The sequence below is a fragment of the Sphaeramia orbicularis genome, chromosome 14 (genome assembly GCF_902148855.1).
Source record: "Sphaeramia orbicularis chromosome 14, fSphaOr1.1, whole genome shotgun sequence".
In the NCBI taxonomy this organism is placed as follows: Eukaryota; Metazoa; Chordata; class Actinopteri; order Kurtiformes; family Apogonidae; genus Sphaeramia; species Sphaeramia orbicularis.
In genome coordinates, this window is record NC_043970.1 from 17,739,226 (window position 1) to 17,760,163 (window position 20,938).

Here is a 20,938-nt window from a genome sequence, read left to right on the forward strand (position 1 = left end):
TGCCTGGATCAGTCTCTTTAAACATACTTCTACTGGATGACATATCCTGGTTTTATCTGAGCTGCTTGTTTATCATGCTATTTTTCTTGTATTTTGCAACTTTTTATTTGCACTTTTTATCATTTTGTATTTCGTTCTTACTTTGAAAAGTGCTATATGAATAAAGATTATTATTATAGATTCATTATTGATATAAAAGTAGAGTGCATCCAGACTTATTACTAATTCTAGTACAGGGGTTGGCAACCTTTAACACTCAAAGAGCCACTTCGACCCGGTTTCCACGGAAAAGACAACACTAGGAGCCGCAACCACTTTTTGACATCTGAATTGAAGATGTTAGCCTATATATACCGTAAATTCCGGACTATAAGCCGCTACTTTTTTCCCACACTTTAAGCACTGCAGTTTATACTCCGACGCGGCTTATCCAACGATTTTACCGGTACCACGGCTTGGTGCCGCCGCGGGCCAACGCTAGGTGCCGTTGCACTGCCGTACCATGGCTCGGTACCAGGTGCCGTGGCACCGTGGTGGTGCCTCGGCTCGAGGTGCCGGTGGTGCCGCGGCACCGGTGGCACCCAGTTGTGGCACCGCGGTGCCATGGCACCTGACACAGAGCCGTTGTACTGCAGTGCCACAGCACCTAGCGTTGGCCCCGAGGTGCCACGGCACCTTGGTCGTGCCATGGCACCTGGGATCATTAAATGTTCTATTTTCTTCAGATATTTTTCTTTTCTTAGATTTCTCCATACTTTGCCTACCTGGGGTTGAAAGTCTTGATAAATGTACGGCGTTTCGGCGGGCTGTCAGAGAGTGTGACGCATATTTTGAGCGACGAAAAATAATACAATATATATATATAATTTTATTTTAATATTTCGAGGTCACAATAATCTTACAATTTACAACTACAATTAAACAAACGAACAAACACAAATAAAATACTTTGTTCAGATATTGTGCAGTTTTGGTGTCACAGGGCATTCCGCGCATACCGGCTGCCGGCTGACACGTGAAGTGCTGTCAAACGTCTCTGAAGAAGGCGAGTGCTGATCACCGAAATTGCACAAGGTCTGAAGAAAGAAGTTAAAAACTTGTTAAAAAAGACATGATACACGTTTTTGAGACAAATAACATACACTTCAATCGGACACTTATAATTTATTTTCCCAAGCCACGCAGAGCCGCAACATAAGGATGAAAGAGCCGCATGCGGCTCCGGAGCCGTGGGTTGCCGACCCCTGTTCTAGTAAATATTCTAGTAATCAGTATATGTAGATTAGCCCTATTTAGCCAAATAACATGATACTGGGTCAGTCTGTATCATCTACTGAATGAAATAAGCATTTGGTGTTTAGAGCTCTGAAAACATGATTTACTGATTGTCTCGCTCTGGTTATATCCTAAGGTACAAATTACCACAAACACACCTTTGTGCAAATCTAATAACCTTTAGCTGAAATACTGATCTGTTGTGTGTCATTGAGAAGTCAGTGTGTTAGAATGTGACAGGTTAAAACTTCTGATTTTGCTTTTAACTTCCATTTTCTGGTTTTATCTGAAAAACTGAAAGCTTTTGAGACACTTATTTGATCACTGCCCTTGAAAAAAAATGCATTACTCCTGACCTCATGGTAGCTGTATGTGGCTTAATTTCCACTCCCTCCTTTTATTTTACTTTGCCAGCATTGAACAAATAGCTGTTTCTGTCTGTTGTCTGTTTGTCAGTCACCCATATTTGCAAAACTGGAGGTCAGAAACAAGCATTTTTCCATAAATGGGACAAAAACTTAATGAAACACTCTCATATACACTTTTCAATAGGCGCTGGCATCCCCTGTTTGACAGATGGGATCCAACCTGTAAGACCTCCACCCCATTCACCTGAGGTAGAGGCAGCTGCTGCTGTGTCCTTGACATATACAGTGTGTGGTACCCAGCAGCTGCTGATGTGCATATGTGTACGTTGTTTTGTTTTTTTTTTTAACACATATGGGGATATTTCATGGTCTGGACCTGTGAGTTCAGTGCATTTATTCCACTGGGATTGAAATACTCAGGTACATATATAATATACAGTGTACCTCCCTTTTCTGCCTCAGCATATGGAAGGTGATACAGTGGCTGTTTTGTCTATGTAATTGTACGTACATTAATATGAGACCTTCTCGTATATTTAGGGACAATATGCCTTTGGTCATAGAATGTAACATTTTGGCAAATAATTGAAATCTTACAGGGTTACAATTTACAAACAGAGGTCCCATGTCAAGATGGAATCAAGCTAGAAGCTGGAAGTATTATTCCATAAGAGTGAATATTTCCATCCTCCAGGGGCACGATTGTTCATTTCCGTCCTTATGTGCATTGTCACTCTGAAAGTCTCCCTCACTACCTGAAAGAACAGCAACCTCTGAGCTGCAACAACACCCTATAATGACACATTTCGACAAAGAAACCTGATACCCCACACACCTGGACCATCACCTGTCTGAGCTGCAGCCATCAGACAGATGCTATAGAGCATAGGTGTCAAACTCATTTTAATTCAGGGGCCACATTCAGCTAAATTTGATCTGAAGTGGGCCGAACCAGTAAAATAATAACATAATAATATATAAATAATGCCAACTCCAAACTTTACTCTGTGTTTTAGAGCAAAAAAAGTCAATTTACATTATGAACAGGTTTACATCGACAAGCTATCTTTTCAAAAGATGTGAATAACATGAACAAACTGAAAAAAATAAGTGTAATTTTTACAATGTTATGCCTGAATGCCTAAATTGTTAATATCTTAGTGTAATTTTTAAATTTCACAAATTCATCCCAGGGGCCAGACTGGACCCTTTGGCGGGCCAGATTTGGCCCCCGGGCCGCATGTTTGACACCTGTGCTATAGAGCCTTCTGCAGACACATGACCACATTTAAGAACAGTTTCTATCCCAGAGCCGCGGCTGCTCTGAACCAAACCAAACAAACATGGACACTTTATGGCACAGGTGTCAAACTCCAGTCCTCGAGGGCCGGTGTCCTGCATGTTTTAGATACTTCCCTCCTCCAGCCACACCTGGTTCAATTAATAATCAGCTCATTATCCAGTTCTGCAGAAGCCTGACAATCATGTAATGGCTTCTAGGTGTGATGGAAGAGGGAAATATCTAAATCTGTTATCTGTTATTGTGTATATATGGGTTGATGTAATTTTAGATTTTCTTTTAGGTGTGTATATACAAATGTTTTTTTTTTCTCCTTTTTTGTGAACATGGGTAATGTGCAGTTTTTTTGTGTGGATGTATGTACGGGTGGCTAAATATGTATGTTGAGTATAGAGGCGTATGTCTGTGAAAAAAAAAAAAAAATCTAAAACATGCAGGATACCGGCCCTCCAGGACCGGAGTTTGACATCCCTGCTTTACGGCATCTCCCCACACCTTGAGATCCATCCCCTGTGTGACCCTCCTCTGTACTGAAATCTCGCTCCATTGTGTCAGGTAGTGATGCAAAGTCAGAAGTGCCCATTTCTTTTAAACTGCCCCTCTTCAGATCCATTTATTTTATTGAATTTCTCTGCAGAATTTATTTAGTTCTACTACATAAATGTCATTGCCTGTACTGTATCCCTAATGGTACAATAAATCAATCATTAAGGAATATGACATGCTTTTTCATGAAGTATATAAACAATATTTAGCTTTTATTCTTATAGATCCTATTGAAAGAGAAATTTAGGTTCACAGGAAAATCACCACTTATCAATTAATTATTCATCAATCAACAAGGTCAACCAACTAATGATTAATGAATTAATTGATAATTTGCATTCCTAGTTACTAACTGCAAAAACACCGGTTGGCACCGTAACAAATTATGTGGTGGTGTAGTGATAAGCATTTCTACCGCACAGCAACATGGTTCCACATTTGTTTCTGAGTTGGATCCATTAAAACAGGTACATACAGGTTAATTCTCCTGACCCCAGCACCGATGATGATCTGGAGTGGGTCCCTGTGCTGCCTTCAGTGGCAGCTCACTGCTCCTAATGTGTGCTATGTACTAATGACATTTCCTAATGCTAATGCTGGGTACTGTGTGTGTATCAGGATAAGTATAATGCAGAGACTGAATTTCCCCACAGGGACAATAATGCGAGTTAACCTTAACATTTACAGTTTCTGGTTTCTTCAATTATGGGTATGTTTTTGTTTTTTTAAAAATAGCATTTGGCCCCGAAGAATTTTTTATTCTTGTTTTTAATTAATCAGATGTTAAAATGAGATCTACTGTTTTTACTACTTTTAACTTAATATTAAAGGTAACGACATGGTCAGCTTTGTTATGAAAAGTCTCAGTTTTTGAAGGTTATAATACAGGAGTAGTGTGGATGGGAGGTGTGGGAACAGAGTTTGAATTTTATAACAACATGCACCAAAGGATGGAAAGGATAGGAGAGCACCATAACTCCAGCAAAACACATTTTACTACATTAAATTTCTGCCCCAATTTGTCTGTGTCAATGAAATCACCTTTAAATTAAATGCTAAATGCTTGCATAACTTTAGTTTGTTTACCTAAACCTCCTGAGTCTCAAAATGATTAGTTTTCATTCATAGCAGGCAAAATGATGGCCTCTCCAGATGTTCAGTTGCAGTGTTGTTAGTTTAATTTAAATACCAATGGTGAACAGTTAGTGCCATTTATTAGTCAGACCCTCAGTATCTGATCAGAGCTTTTGTGATTCCACATTTAGCACTGATGACATGGTTAAATGATAATGTTTTCAATGTTTTATGTACTTTCACAGCCAAGTGAACCAAGCTCTTCTGTGTGAAACCAACAACAAATTCTTTTCATTGCAATCTTTCATGATAACAAACCTCTTAAAAGAACTGATTATTACAAAACAATAATACATGACTTTTTTTTCCTTTTCCTTCACCTACTCCTTGCATCTGATGTAGATATGTCTGTTTTCTGTTTTCAATTCATTGCAGGTTCTTTGCATTATGGGTTGTTGTTAGTATGCCCCTTGTGAGTCACTGTTGTCTTCTGAGTAATCCTCTGGAGTGTGGCATCTTAGCATTTATTGAAATACAACATAATATAATGTATGCCTGTGGGAGGAAACCAGAGTACAAATATGTATGTGCTCTCCAACTTTACCGGAGCCTTGAATGTCATATGTTACTAACTGAACCTTTGATTTTATTTCTGATACATAGTCCAATGCAGAATGGTACAAACTTCAGTATATGTGGCTCTCAGGAAAGTTCACTCAATCCTCTTTTTTCAGTGTCGTCATCGACAAACCCAAGATAATTGCAATGTGTAATAATTGCAATGTGTACGCTTAATAGAAATGTGACAACACAGGGAGTGTGTGGGTGTCTCTCAGCACCACAGAGTCAAGGAAAGAAAGAGAGATAATAGTGCTACATTTTTTCTGGATTGACCATATGTCCAATAAAAGTAGTTTAGATTCTGTTTTTACAGCGTGAGGACACAAATCAATTCCTTAATGGATTTTGCGTTCCAATTCTGACAACAATGAACAATTTGTTTGTTTGTAAATGAAAATGAAAAGACTCACTGTTTATTAGAAGATTTTATTTAAGACTGAGAAATTAATACCTGTTTCTGTGGATCTGGTAGAAATGAGATGGCAGTGAGGGTAATAATATTTTTTTTAACCCTTAGGGGTCCACGGTCACAGCCCCGTGACTGAATCACTTGACATATTCAACATGCCGTAATGTCGGTAGTCACAACAATAAGTCAGGACAATTGCATTTGAAAGTGCGGACTAGAAACACTCTCCCATTTTTTATTTGATGTTGATAGAGCAAATACAACCGGAGATATCAAGGTTTGAACTCGGAGCAAACAAACGTGAATAAAAATATGAAAATGAGGTGGTGGGGGGGGCTTATATTTCTTACCATATCTGCGTCATTTTTTGTCCTTTTTCAAAATGGAAAAAACTGGCAGAATCTGCAGATTCTAATCCATGACTGCATTAGCATTACAGGTAAGGGTGAGGATGACCCCCACCTGAACCAGATGTGGAAACTGGGAGGACTGGGTGGGGGGGGGAGAGAAAACACCTATGTAAATATATGCTTTTATGTCAAATATTTGAGTATAGTTTTTATTTATTACAATTTTGATTTTATATACCTAATATTTGGAACCAATGTTCATTTTTAAAGTCTTTGAAAAAGTTCATTAAGCATTTTTGTGTTATTTATGCAATAAATTATATACATTTTTCAAATCAGATTTTATATTTTCTGTGTGTTTTTTGGCCTTTTTGTTGATATAGTACACAGGTGTCAAACATGCGGCCCGGGGGCCAAATCTGGCCCGCCAAAGGGTCCAGTCTGGCCCTTGGGATGAATTCGTGAAATGCAAAAATAAGATATTACCAATCCTTTTAGTTCAGGTTCCAAAATTCTGACCAATTCAGTCTCAAGTGGGCAGGATTCTGTAAAATACAATCATAATAACATAAAAATAATGACAACTCCAATTTTTTCTGTTTATAAATGTACATATTTTCATGTCTTTCCACTAAAAAAAAGTATAATTTTGCAAAAAATGTGAATAACCTGAACAAACAGGAACAACCTGAAATGTCTTAAGAGAAGTATGTACCATTTTAACAAGATGTTTTATGTATTTGTAGATCCACTGTGATCTGTAAGTTATAATGTACGTGTGTAAATGATAAACTGAGGCAGGATATTGTTAAAAATACACTTATCTTTTCAGTTTGTTCATGTTATTCACATCTTTTGAAAGGATAGTTTGTAGATGTAGACTTTTTCACAATGTAAATTTACATTTTTCACTCTAAAACATAGAGAAAAGTATGGAGTTGATATAATTTATGTATTATTATGTTATTATTTTACTGGTTCGGCCCACTTCAGATCAGATTTTGCCAAATGTGGCCCCTGAACTATAATGAGTTTGACACCCCTGATATAGTTGGTTAATGTGAAAAAATAATAGGCAGATGAGATAGATGAAGTTGTGCTGTGAAAAAAGATACCAAACATGGGTAATAGTAAACATTTGTTTACATAGTATATAAATCAAAAGTACTCAAAAATGACCAAAATAGGCTCAGACCCTTAAGGGTTAAAGGGGTGGCAAAAATTCATGCATGCTGGTATCTTTATTAAATTACAGACTTGTGACCATTGCCAGGAGCAGTCTTCTCTACAGAACAGCGCCCCCAGTGGTCATATTTAAATAATGGCGTAATAGCCGTAACACTACATGCACAGGAAAAATTGGCATATTATTAATATTCTAGAGACTTCCTCAGATTTTCACAGGGAAGCTCGTGTCTTATCAGGAGTACCCAGGTCCTGGTGGCCCACCTAGTTCCTACCCACTTTTCCAGCCTCTAAACAACAATATGATTATTTTAAAGAATCATGGGAAAAGCGAGAAAAAACAAGCAACATTAAACTGTTCTGCGATTCAGCACCTGAGCCTTGAATAGGGAGAAAATCACCGTTAGCACATGCATCTAGCAGTGCACAGCCAAGAAACTAATGTCAGTACTGTGATATCAAACAGAGAAGCCTGATGAAACTCAGCACAGATTACCTGAGACAGATGATTACTGCACCGCCCGTGATGATGATTTACAACCTCACGGACAAAGCATTCATCACTGCTCATTTTACATAAACAGTGTATGAATAAGGATATTCACATGCAGATATGATGAGCTGCTCAGGGAAAAAGATACCCTCCTTCATAATCCAAACATGTATTTTTGGATCTTACTCTCATTAAACTGTTGCATTTATGTCAAAGAGACTGAACTAATGCAACTGTTCTGTCATTAGACCAGAGTGCAGTGACGTCTCAGCTGTCTTTAATATCTGTCATCATCCTCTCAGCAGTGTCTTTTTTTTCTATTAACACATGAAAATAAATGCATAATGGATCACTTCAAAACATCATTAGTCATTCCTGCCTTCCACATCTATATGAATTTGCCATTATTCATTTCATTGATATCATTATAAGGCTCACACCTTGCACTGTGTCTTGTAAATGTCGGTTGTGATGGTGGCTCATTTTGAAATGTTTTGTATAACGTAATTTTAAAAAACAAAAGCTTACACTCACATATTTTGGCTTTGTCCTAAGTTAAGTGTGTTTTGGAGGGAGGTGTTCAATGCCATGAAGGGGGTTTTTAAAATGAACATTCCACAAAGCTTCACAGTGGCAGTTTTGGGAGTAATACCTGAAGGTCTGGATAGAAAAGCAGATAAATACCTTTTGAATACAGTCTACTCTCGTTAAACCGCCCGCCGTTATACCGCCATTTTCGCTCACCGCCGACCAAAACCATTGCACAAAAATCCCCAATGCATTATTCCATTAGCTACCGCCATTTCCGCCTATCGCCATCCGCCAGCCCAGTTCCATGGACAAACAACACTTATACCATTGATTTCCCGACCGTTATACCGCCAGCGTGATTGCCATCGAGTGCACATAAATTTTAACAATGCACTGAAACAAACGCGCCAGACGCTGATCGCGACAAGCTACGAGTAGGTCTACGGAACGGCCACCGTTCATTTATCGCAGAACACTCAGTAGGTCAGGATGTCGGGAAGAGAACGTGGGATTAAGCCAAAGCCTCAAGATGATGGGGTGTCATTTCCCGACACGGAATAATAATGCTTAAAATGTTTCCCCACTTTAAATGATCCCTTACAACATAACAGAATCAAGATTTATTTAGAAACGCAATTAGAACGGGTTAACGGAGGCAGCATAGACATCATATAGTGAAGACATGCACATTATGGACGCAACCCGTTGTAACGCCATTTTCGCTATACCGCCAATTTGGCCGTGAACAGAAGTTGGCGGTACAACAAGAGTAGACTGTATATTATTCACCGCTGCCTTAAAGTCTATAACCATCAGTTGGATGAAACCAGAACCTCCCTCATATAATGCATGGATTCAAAAAGTTTGGGATATTTACCAGATGCAGCAGATCACATACTTGCTCAGGCTTCAGAAAACCATATTTACTAAAAGATGGGAACCTATGTTACCTTTACTACTGCAATAATATTTACTGGTGATGCAAGAATACTCCATGTTATCAAGGCGCTGTCTATGAAAAAAAAACCTCAATCTCATTTTTTTTCATGCCTGAGGAGGAGTAAAAACACTCAAAAAAAAAACAAAAAACCCTCAACTAAGGTTCTCATAATTCATGCATGAAAGGGTTAATGTGTGGTAGTTCATTTCGGAAACGTAAACTCAAAGTCCATAATTGTGCTTTAGATTAGAATTGCCTTAAAATTTGGAGGTTTTTTTGAGTCTGCATGATAAGAAGTGATATTAATACGTGTCGATAGGCTTTTTTCATGTAGCTGCGATGACGAGACAACAGAACAGGTGACACAAAGAAATGTGATGGTTGCCTCTAATACCAGCAAAAAGATTGTTCATGGAAAAGCAAAGTAAATCAAACAAAATGTGATCATCGTTTTCTATCAAAGTCCATTAAGTTAGCGCTGGTAATTGCATTAAAGCTGACAAATGCAGTAATTCATGCACACCCTTAGCTTGTGAACGTTTGACATTTGTCCAATCACATCGACGCCTCGTAGCCGTCAGCTACACTCAGATTAATTAGCGTCAATTTGGTGAAGACTGTGAGATGTGTTCATTTACTGTATATCAAGTCGTATCATCATCACAATTTATGCAATATTATGGTGCGGTAGATTTTCCTTATATTTTGAAGGCATAGACTAAGAAAACGTGGTGGATTTTTTTTAAGGGAAGGAATAGAATTAATGTATGTAACTGACTTTTGAGATATACTTTGACTTCAGACTTGTAGACATTTAGAAAGGGCTAATTATTTTACTGCTAAATGATGCAGTGAGTTTTAATATTATATTCAAAGCCTGCAAGTAGTTTATTAACATAGACTGTACAAAATCTGAATATATGTTTTAATTCCAGTTAAGTTATGTTTCAAAGTAGGATCTGCTTTTTGGTTTTAGAAATATGCTTTGGAGAATGCACAATATTTCAGACACATTAAGGATAACACAAGATCACACAGGACTGGAAGTTTGTTCTTTTCATCCATTAGAAGTATAGTTTTGGATCTTCAGACAGACATCTTTTGTATATTTCAGAGTCTAGATCAAAGATAAGATGATAAGCTTTTTTTTTTTATTATTATTGCAGAAAGGGTCTTTGTAAGCTTTAGAAATGTAATTTACATAGGGACTAGGACTGCTGATTTGTAACTTGCAGAAACACAACAGAAAACTTCTTTTTCAGGTCGGTTTTGTCATGAAAAAAATGTATAAATGCTGATATAATAGCACCTGAGATCTGTCAAAGTGTTGATTGACGGCGAACAAGCTGCTAACGTTCAGCAGCACCTACACCCACAGTGTGGGAGTGAATAAGATTATGTGTTGGTCTGTCAGTTGCACATTTCCAGATATTAGCAGTTTAATAAAATACAGGTTAAAATTTCAACCATCCTTGAATTTAATTTCAATTGAAATAACATGTTTGGGATGCTGTAATGCCTTGAAAAAAACGTCATTTAAGCCTCTCTGTCATATTTTTCTCTTTGTCTTGTGCGGCAGCCAATGACAGCTAAAGCAACACCTGGATGGCTGTTATTTTAGAAATCCAAACCATTCCAAATTCTATGCAAATCATGTCTCTGGTGCAAACATCAGGAATGTGCCAAGTAAATCACTATTGTAATTTAGTTCGAAAGATAAAAAGAAAAGTGCCAGTAGTGTATCAGTCAACGTCCTAACCTTTGAGAATAAAATTGAGTTTTTATGTGTATGTATAAGATAAGAACATTGCTAATATAGATGATTTAAAGTAATTTAATCAGCCATAAATTAGTGAGATTAGTCATGGCATACAACTGTCTAATACTGTTGGTGGTGGTAAAATGAAAAGCAAATTGTGTTTACATGTGGCAATTAGCAAGGTGCAAGACTTGTGATACTCCATACATTGTTCTTTTACATCTATTTTCTCTAAAAATGTATTATTACTGTTTCTACTGAGTGCTACTTTATATATATATGTATACATATATATATATATATATATATATATATATATATATTTTTTTTTTTTTTTTTTTTTTTTTTTTTTTTTAATTTTAATCTTTTTTTTTTTAATATATTTTTTGTTACCTATTTTATACCCTTTATAAGCCTATGTGTTTCTTACTTGTGTCCTTACTTTTAATATTACTAACCCTATACTTCTGTAACACTACATTTTTCCTTGTTGTGGGACTAATAAAGGATTGTCTTAACATCAGTAATATCAGCCAATATGTGTGGATTTACATCATTGTGGTGTGAAAAGGAGTCAAAGAAGAGTACTTCATGACAAGCATAGATGTTAGATGTCTGTTTTTTCCTTTTTTTTTGGGATGTCCTTGGCTCTGCTTGAGCTCAGCAGTGTCCAGTGTAACCATGGTTCAACCCGTCAGCAGTAGGATGGTGCAGAGTTCAGCCCGTGGTGCTCTGAGACAGCAGGCGATGCCTGTTTGCATGTTAATTGGTTTAGTCCTGCCAGGCTGAGTCCAGAAAATCCTGCAGACTGATGAGCTTTCTTTATTTACTACATGACATTGCTTTCCTCTTTTTTTATGCCCCCATGCTGGCCACAGGCATTATACCTCCGTCTGTCCTAATCTGGTGAATCACAAATTATGCCTTGAGGGAATTCTTTCAACTGTGGCTCAAATGTCCACTTGGATCCAAGGAAGATCTGATTAGATTTTGATTGTGTAACTTCACAAAACATGTTTTTGCCATTAACTCCGTAACTTATGAATTCATACATTCATCATAACATTTTGTAATAGACCAAACTGATGACATATTACATCCAAAACATCAAAGGTTAACTTCAGTGCATCTTCATAATATTCTTCAAGTATATTTTATAACATTTCTACTGTGTATTAATGGTGGCAGCCATTAACTCCTATTGTTGAGGTTAAACTTTTCAAATCTGTTGCTAACTATGTCTGTTTTTCTTGTTTTTCTGTTCCATGCTGATGTCTTTGCTGTGCCCCTGGAGTAGGTGAGTGCATTCATAATGGTTCATTATTCTAATGACATAGTAATGACAGGACGTCATGATTTCTTTGTACATAACTGTGTGACCTCTCAGTTGATGCAGGCTTTGATCTAAGCCTCCCTCATTTCTGTGCTCTGTGGGTTTTTTTGTTGGATTTTTTGTTGTTTTTTTTAATAGCTTGATTCTCTGACCTCTTCTGGTTAGCTGGTGCTGTGTTCGAGGTAGCTCTTACTGTTCACAGGTTGAGAATCAGATAACAAAAATAAGACTTAGGCTTCCAGGAATTTCTGTAGCAGGTGAATCAAACTGACAGGTGAAATTAAATCTGACAAGCTGATAGCACCAGTACTTGAAAATGATTGTAGCTGTAACTGTAATGAAAACCTGAGTTTTTTGTTTCCACTCCTGGTTCTCATTTATGAACCACTGACAACTACAGCAGGGGACACACCAGTGGAACCTGAGTTCAAAGAGTGTGGTTTGTGGGCTAATGTGGGGTCTAACACAGCTGATTTTTATTTGAGAAAATGTCCAAATCTCACATTGGTGAAGTTTATGTGTGTGGATACCTCTGAGGCGCCGCTACCAATTGTGGAATCCATGGAAGGTAAATGTTGTGGGCCTTTCAGAAAAGAAATCATCTGTAAATCTGTCATGGTGGGGGGGGGGTGAACAGACTATAACAACTGCTGGAGGTATAGGGGTGTGTTTCACAATTGCAGTAACAACCACAACAGACGTGAAAACGAAAATAAAACTTAACTTTGACTGTCCGACTCCCAGCTTCTATGCCTCTCTTTTACTGCGGAGCTTCCACAAAATTTTCACAACTTCTAACCTATATATCCACTGGGCCCCCTGGAAATGCTGGGCCCCATGAATTTGTCATGTTTACCCTTCCCTTTTCCGGTGCCCCAGGGATCCCTATCTGGACCATCATTAAGTGGGTCCAAGATCTACTTTTTGTAAAATATCAAGAGGAAATTTGCCATGGAGTTTGTGTTACAGACAGACCGTATTACTTTAGCCTTGCAGGAGTGGGGATAAATAAAACCACTGGTAACATAAGCCACTTTTACACAGAGATCCTGGAAAAAAGGTGAGATGCTGATCCCACATTTTTGCCACCATTGACCGATTTCCATAGCCAAGACAAAGGAGTAACAGAGGTGAGACAGGTTGGACTTTTACACAGCGGACCTGTGTTCCGGAATCAAAGGGGTGGTGACACAGCGCAGCGTGTAGTGTGATGTATAAACTTCCGTGTCAGAAATACCCTGGCATAGCAGTGTTGCTAACCTCTCCAGACTTGGCATGTCTTTCATCGTTCCACAAATGTTAGCATGGATAGAGTCCTCCACCTGAAATGACAACAGCTCGTGGATCTCAGCATCTCCCTACTTCGCATCTTTCTGGTCATGTTGATATGTTTGTTTACTGTAAATGGCCCACGCTCATTTTTAAACCCCCCCAGTGTGAGCGTCACACACGCAATACGTCATCAAAATGAAACCTTGGTTGCGGAACGAGAGGTGTTCCTTTTACACAGTGTTCTGGAATCATGATCCCACCTTTTTCACGGCTCTGTTACCACCTCCAGAGGTGTTACAAAGCCGCCAAATGATCCCACCTTTTCATTTACACAGGCGAAATATTCCCATCACAGACATGCTGTGTAAAAGGGGCCACAGAAAAAGCTGCCATTTCACCAAAAACACATTCAGTTCCTTTCCTTCAACTCCTTAAATGCTGTCTTCTCTTATGTCTTCACCATATGATTCTGGACATATCATGGATGTTAATCACATCCATTCTATGCAACAAAGTAGTAGCTTTAATTTTCATTCATTATGTATAATGTTTTGACCATGGTCAGTCATGGACAAGGACAAAACCACATGATATTGTATTACATAGTGCTTGCTATAGTTTGTCCACAGCAGTATTAGACAGGCTGGAAAACTGCAGATTAGCCATAGTTTCTATGTTTTCAGAGCTTGTTTGAGTGTCTGGAAATGTGAATTCCTTCAGACAGGTGCCAGACTCTTTTCCGGTTCATTGTGGAGTTTTGCCAGCCACAAGTGCTTATAACAGTGCAATTTAATTGAACCTGTGAATAAATAAACCTCAGTCTGGTGTCAGGTAATCTTCTAATTGGATAAGATGCCTGTAGAAATTCTTTGGGAATTTTCTATTTTGAAGATTCTTTTGTGTTGAGTCTCTCTTCACACTATAATGACCTGCTAATACAGTTGAAATGGAATAGAATAAATAAACTGTGCTATGAATATATTTAAATATGTTAGTTTCAGCTCAATTAATTCATAGCGCTTGTCATAAGGATCTTACAATTACATATAAGATGGTTTTCATTGGTTTGATGCAGTTAATGTATGCATTTGTGTAGTTGTGGTCTGTTTCCAAGCGACAGCTCCTGTGTTCGGGATTCGAAATAGTGCCGTGAAGAGCATGTTGGTGGTTAGACGAAAGGAATAATAGGAGACGGAAATGTAAAAATCAGAGACTCAGTGAAGACGATGTTGTGGATTTGTAATACTTCTCAGAAAAAAATGGATTGTCACAGCGGGATGTAATGTCCAGACCAAACATAGCTGTCCGCTGTTTGTAATCCAGACGACATACTAGATTTCACGCCTATATACTGACTGTAGCGCAGAGTATTTCCAGTGCAATTACACCCTGACAGGATATGTCTCCATATTTACTCTTTACAGGGTATCTCAGTAAAGGTAACTTATTCTGAGCTGCAGTTATTCCTTTCCTTGCATTGCATTTCATCTGAATAACAATCACAAAACCCAAAGCACTGATGAAGACTGAGTTACATAAAAGCTCCAGAAAATTCTTATATTATTGGACTGATTAGGTTATTTTTGGAAACAAAATATGCTTGATGCAAGTCATTGCCAATTGTTTCAGTGCCAAACTTTCTGTTGATTAAATAATTTATCAACCATTGCTTTTTGCTTGCTGTCTTGTGCCTGGTTGGCTGAAATCCTGCTCACATTGCAGCCTCTTTATTGCAGAGATGTCACATTGTTATGAATGTGGTTCACATGTTGTTCAGCACCACTGACTAGTAGAGACAGGCCATAAAGCATTATCAGATGGCATAACGGAACTACAACTCACCTGAATAGATAATTAAATCAAATCAGCTATGTCACAATACAAATAATTTCCCTGTCAATTAGTAGAACAAACCCATTTGCTTGATTTTACTTGATGCATTTTCTCTCTTTTCTCACCACATTAACTTTGTATGAAGCCGAGTACACCTTACATGTTGCTGTGATTTGTTTCTTAAACTGACAAAGACGCAGAAGCTCAGTACTTTCTCATTGCTCTGGCTGATTACCCAACAATCTAACAAATGGCTCATGTTTGTGATTGGCCCATTTCACTTATGAACCACCGAAGGCAAAACCAATCACACAAACTGGTGTGTGGCAGCTCCTGGGAGTGTTATGAGATATTTGGTGGTTCCTCACAGACACAAACATCCCAGGAATAATGAGGATAATAGACACAGCAGAATAACAGTGTTTCACGTAACTACTTTAAACTCTATTCCCTTCATAACAGATCGAAACCTTGTGTAACAGTGTTTACTTGTTGAAAAGTCTTTGTATGCCAAACCAGTGCTATTCTTAATACATTTCCCAATGTAGAACCTACACTGTTTTCTCTGTTAGAAGCATTACAATCACTGTCAAATCAAATTAAATAATTTTATTTAGTTTCAAATTATTAGGAATGGATACATAAATGCGCGATTAAACAGGGCCCAGAGATAAATCATTGAATCCATCATGTAATATTGATGCAAATACTGAGACAGAACAAAGGCAATGAAAATATTTCGGAAAAGCACAACATATACAAGCAGAACATTATTCAGTTGTTTAGCTCAGGGATATTTAACTACAGACTTACAAAATTCACATTCATGCTTTTTGCCAGATAAGGCCAGATAAATAGTGAGACATTTTATCAAACGATATAGAAATTTTGTCAGTTTGGAAGTAATGTGATTTAGTTTTTAAACTTTAAGGTATATGATATTCAATATGAGGGGGGGCTGAAAAGTTCCTAACCTGACTAAGAAGGAGTTATTGCACAGCAATGAAACTTGGCATACATTAAATTCAACCTTTCCTGATACTAACTGCATGGTTTCCTTCCAGATAAACCCACATTGGATACATAATTTAGAACTTTGAAAAGTAGTACTACAGACATTTCATGAAAATGTTTGCTTTTCACCCCTCCCCCATTCTCCCTACCCCTCTTGAATTCCACTTCCCAGTTCTGCACAGTTGATAAAGCTGGAGCATCATCCCCTATAGCAACCATGTCAGCATGAATGTCCTTAGGGGCTAACCCCTTTTTCTGCAGACATTTGATAAGACCACGGTGCCACGGATGGTTCACCAAATGTCTCTGGTACTACTTTTCAAAGTCTTAAATTATTTATCCAATATGGGTTTATCTGGAAGGAAACCATGCAGTTAGTATCAGGAGAGGCTGAATTTAATGTATGCCAAGTTTCATCACTGTGGAATAACTCCTTCTTAGTCAGGCCATGAACTTTTCAGCCCTCCCTCGTACTCCTATCATTTACTCAAAGTGCAACATTCATTGAGTTCATAAACTCAGTGGGTGAACAGACAGGCATACTTTTATGCTTCCATCTGTAAAAAATGGTTAGGTCAGTTCTACTTTGTTTTCTTTTGAAGACAGAGGATATTTTTATTGACTGAGAGGAATGGATTTTCAATGCACGTTTAGAGATTTGAGACCCTTAAGTCATTAGTATGCTTTACACTAATTGGGTAAAACAGAAGTTTCAAAGATACCCGAGGCCAAAATAATAATAATAATAGTAATAATAATAATAATAATAATAATAATAATAATAATAATAATAATAATGATGTCTATTGATTAACTAATAAGAGAATAAAACTTTGCCCTTTTCCACTCTATGAGGCAGGCACTGAGCCCCGTGCACACTGTCATTTCTGACATGAAGCTGCTCCGTGGGTGTTGACAGGTGTGGAGTTTGAGTGGGGATAAATATTACCTGTCAAACTGTAACGCAGATGTCCTGAGGTGAGCTCAGGAACAATAGAAACCAACTCTGCAGTGCATCACCCAATCATTACAGAGCATAGCACAATTCTATGTTAATAGACAGTTAATTGTCCAGAGACAATTGGATGTCAGACAGTTTGTTTTGAGTTAAAGCTATCTTTAATTCCACATGTAAATGTATGTGACTCAGAAGCACCCCACATACCTGGAGCACCTAGATGGTTTTATTGAGTTGACCTCACTGTGCCTGTTAAAGTCTCCACTGTGACCACTGATCTACCTCATAGTTCGTGTTGCGTTACCCCTGGTGTACTATGTATGCTAGCAGCTTGGAATTCACACACAGTTAACTAATAGGAACAAGCATTAAAGTATACCTGTACTGGTCATGCTTATGACATTAATTGTGCTTTGTGTTTTACTTATAAGCAGGAGAGGAGGAAATTCAGTAAAAAAAAAAAAAAAAAATCACCATAAATGTACAACACTGGACCTTATTATTACATGAATTACATGTGGGGGCAGAACCTATGTGGAGCAGTCATTGTTGGCCAGAAGTGACGCACCAGCATTGTTTCCAAGTAATCGAGTGCAAGTAAACAACCAGCAGTCAGTGAGCAAGACCGAGTGGAAAGCACATGTTCACTGACCAGTCCATCACAGCCGTACACAGACCTATCTCACCTCTGTCAGTCCAGCTGAATCAAAACCGGTCATCCGGTGGTGACTTGACTGAGGCTACACATAGACAGTAAAGGCTCCCACAAAGTTGGGCGTACTGTGTGCCTACTCTGCTTTGGGTCCGCATTGAGTCTTCCTTGAGTACACCTGGTCTTCCACGGAGTCAAGTTCACTCAACTCTGCTTTTGCAAAAGCGGCATGGCGTTCTCACTTTTAATTCCATGTTTGTGCGTTTTGAGGGGAAAATCTGCATGCAGATGGACACGCAAAAGTGTCTGAAATTTGCCATTTATCAAGGTAGTATGCACGTCAGGTCAGTGGCACCTGTAGCTGTATGTCTGTACTGCGTACCGGTGTAATCGCTGTATGTTCGTACTGAGTGACAGAAAGAGAGAGAGAGGGAGAGAGAGAGGTAGACAGTGATACATATAGACAAGTAACTGGGAGCTGATGGAGAGCCTTGCTCAGAACTGGATCCGAGGTTTGAGGGGCTGTGCCTGGCTGTGAGCCGCCACAGGGGGTGGGGGGGTGTGTCTGCGGTCTTGGGGGAGGTGGGGGGTGCTGTTGGGGGGGGTGGGGTGCCCCCCTAATACAACTGTAGGGGAAACACTGTAATAAATCTGCATCGCTAGTGCTCCTATTATTTTAATTTTTACTGATCTCTTTAGCTGTATGTGCTTGTTCAGTTATGTTGCCAAATCACATTGGTATGCCTCTGGTAATGATGCTATCTATGGCAGATCAATAAAACATGAACAGGGTTCCTGTGGACATTGCATATTTTTTATGACACTGCAGAAAATGCAGTTTGTGTTGCTCTATATTCATGAGACAACTGGTGTTTAGAGACTGGGATAGGATGTCTGAGATCTGAAAGTGCAAGAAACCAGAAATAAAATTTCAGCAGGGAGATTTTTTTATGCAAAATGGCAGCTGAGCATTTCGGATATCTTAAAGTTAATGATTACCTCTTTTGTTTTCACTGCATTTAGAGAGAGGCTGTTGTTTTGGTACTATTTGTTTGTGCAGGTCCCTCACCATCTTCATATAAACATCTTCATTGTTGTCATGTCATGATAAAGACACCAATCTAGAGTTTTAGTAACAAAGATGTAAAGCAGCTTTTCAATGATGCGGCTGCATGGCTAGAATTTCAGATCAGGTTAATTACCTCTGCCAAGTATAACGGCAGGGGTTATGTTTTCATCAGGGTTTGTCTGTCTGTTTGGCTGTTAGCAAGATAACTCAAAAAGTTATGGACAGATTTGGATGAAATTTTCAGGAAATGTTGATACTGGCACAAGGAACAAATGATTCAATTTTGGTGCTGATGGGGGGGGACTGATCTGCTTTGGCGGAAGTCTGCGCTCTCCAAGTGCTTTTCTAGTTATTTTCATGAATCCGTCTGTTGTTTTATCTAAAATGAACAAATATAATTCCTTTATGTTACTCAACCAGTGGTTTACACCCCAAAGTTATTCTATTTAGTATCAGTGAGAGCAAGGAAAACCAGGAACCTTCCATTATTCGTGATCTTTTGTGATTTTTTTTTTTTTAATATTATGACAAAAAATAGGCAGTTATCTATTAACCAATAGAAAGTTTAAAAGCAAGTCTCAGGATGTTTGGTACATGTTCTGTAGCCTTTGAGACACTATTGTCTTTTCTCATCTGAACCCTGGATCTGTGGATATTGTTTTTTTTTTTTTTTTTTTTTTTAAGTCATGCCATTTCATCACCCCTTGCATTTATAGGACAGTGGGGTCCTGTAAAAGCGCCTTTAATGAAAAGGAAAGCTTCAAATTCTTTCACCAGCTTAGTGATGTTGATTGTGTAGATGGTCTAAGCTCCAGAAAAGCTGCCAAGTGTTCTAATGGTGCTAAATATGACGTTAGATTCCTATAGGTTACTGCCTATTTCAGGTACCTTTAAAACAAACAAACAAACAAACAAACAAAAAACCGCACCATTACCTTCCTCTAATTGCTCAATTACTGACAGCAGGTAAACTGCACAGTTTCCCCATTGTAGTGTTCTTCTGTAGTGTTGCTACTGCCTGCCTTACTTCTGTGAGGAGTTTCTCAGTAATATGCTGTCAATATAATTTCATTTCACCAAAAAAAAGTATTTCTAAAACTGTAAGGCAAGTGAAGTAGTCAGATGATTTAAAAAAAAAAAAAAAAAAATCAATTCACTGTTGGCAGCCATGAGAAAAAGAGCAAGAACATCCTGCCCCATCAAATGAAAGTTTCTGATGGTAGGGAAAAGAAAAACGAGCTGCACAACAGTGGGAATCTTAGAGGAATTAATGTTGTGTCTTTTGTTTCACTTTCACTTTGTATGGCCGTATGTGTAGTTATTGTGAAGTACGTACAATGTGCCCCCCCCCACCTATATAATCTCCCCAGTGGTATGTGCCCCCTTCATATTCATATTCCTGATTTCCACCTCGTATATGACTATCTGGAAGTGGCCCTGCTCAGAGTGGTAGAGAAAACTGTTGTTGTCTATTTCTATCACTGTGGTCATGTTCATACTGTAAATGAACCACTCTGTGGAGCGACTGCAACCGAGCTGAAACTGCTTGGAAGAGGTGGTCTCAGCTCGGTTGCAATCGCTTCATTGTTTTGTTCTGGAACGGAGCACGATTACTGCTTTCACATATACCCAATCGACCTGAGCCAAAGACTTCTTCCAGAACAAGGGCTCCAATCGATTCAGGTGTGAAAACACCCGAAATGTTATTGACATATTGATATTTAGTCCCACCCAAAAAGTGACATCACCTATTTAGTAAATGAATGGCCGAGTTAGAAAGTGAAATTAAACGTAATCAGTAACAATTAGTTGCCACATACATCAGGTTGTGACAAGCATATCTTGATGTGCAACCATCCGTTAGTTATCTGTCCAACACTGCAGCTGTTCATGTTTCTCCAGCGAAGGGTTAAATCAGACTGTGGATGTGAGATGAATCCACTGTCCCTAGACAGC

The 20,938-nt window shown here is 38.5% G+C and overlaps 1 protein-coding gene across 1 annotated transcript in view; it reads left to right on the plus strand.

Moving 5' to 3' along the window:
* tmem132e (transmembrane protein 132E) overlaps window positions 1-20,938 on the plus strand; it is a 735,885-nt gene that overhangs the window by 214,244 nt on the left and 500,703 nt on the right. The window lies entirely within an intron of this gene.